Genomic DNA, 1,508 nt, shown 5'->3' on the forward strand with positions numbered 1-1,508 from the left:
TTGAAGGAGCTGGGTATATTTAGCTTGGAAAGGCGATGACTGTGAGGTGATATGATAATCACCTGCAAATATTTGAAGGGCTGTCATCTAGAGGATGGCATGGAGTTGTTTTCTGTTGCCCCAGAAGGTCGGACCAGAACCAGCGGGTTGAAATTAAATCAGAAGAGTTTTCGGCTAAACATTAGAAAGATCTTCCTGACAGAGCTGTTCCTCAGGGGAACAGGCTTCCTCGGGAGGTGGGGGGCTCTCCTTCTTGGGAGGTTTTCAAACAAAGGCTAGATGGTCATCGGACAGCAATGCTGATTCTGTGAACTTAGGCAGATCATGAAAAGGGAGGGTGGGAAGGGTTGCCTCAGTGCTTAGTTCTTGTGGCCCTTTCTTACACACCCAGGGAAATGCTGATCCCCACTTTGGGGTCAGGAAGTAATTTTTCTCCATGCCAGATTGGCCCCGAGATCCCGGAGGTTTTTTGTCATCTTCTAGGCATGGAACAGCGGTCATTGGAGGTGTGGAGGAGGAGGTATTTGTGATTTTCTTGCATTGTACAGGGGGTTGGACTTGATGGCTTTTATAAATAAACGTATAAATGACCCTGGAGGTCCCTTCCAACTCTATCATTCTGCCTTTTTCCTAGTGGCTGCAGAGGAGAGGATGCCATTGTCTGTACCAGTGGAGGGCAATAAATAGGAAGAGAGTTAATTGGTTATGTTGCCATTTCCTCTGTCAATTTCCTCTGCTTGTTTGTGGTTTGTCTTATTCTTGATCAAACCAGGTGGAGGATTCATATGAGACAGTTATTTAAAATACTGATGGACATGCCTTTCTGCCAGGCATTCCCAAGATTTTGGGAACAGGATGTTTTGCTCGCAAGAGTTGGTGTTAAAATCCAGGTCTGCAGATCTGTGAGTAGAACAAAGTTTGAACCCAGCGGCCCCTTTAAGGCAAAGTTTTATTCTGGCCAGTGCGGCTGCGTGCACACGAACGCTTACGCTCCGAATTAAACTGTGTTGGTCTTAAAGGCGCCAGTGGACTGCAACTTTGTTCCGCTGCTTCAGACCAGCACGGCTACCCACCTGGATCTATCTCCGGGGGTCGCGATTAGCAGGCGACGGAGGAGGGGATATTTCTCTCTCTCTCTCAAAAAGATGGGCTGCAAGTCTGAGTCTGGCCACTGCGCCACCCTGCCTTGCCAGCTACGGCACACCACTGGCAGCCGGTGCTCCAGCGCCCTTTCTCTTCCCCCTTCCCCTAGAGTCCTGGGGGGGAGGGGAGGGTTTCCCCAACCTTGACTCTGACGAAGAGCCTCGTCGCTTCGGGCTTTTTCTTCTGCGTGGCCCTCGCCCCCCTCTCCGCCGACTCGATTGCGGGGCCTTCGTTGCATCTTGCAATTCCTGATTTTAAATTGTCTGTTGGTTTTGTTTGTAAGTCGCCCTGAGGGCGGGGTAGAAATTCAATACATCTAAATAAATAAATCCCAGCCGCCGCCGCCCCCCGCAGAGAACACCCCT

Source organism: Gekko japonicus, unplaced genomic scaffold (genome assembly GCF_001447785.1).
Source record: "Gekko japonicus isolate JY-2015 unplaced genomic scaffold, Gekko_japonicus_V1.1 scaffold561, whole genome shotgun sequence".
Classification (NCBI taxonomy): domain Eukaryota; kingdom Metazoa; phylum Chordata; class Lepidosauria; order Squamata; family Gekkonidae; genus Gekko; species Gekko japonicus.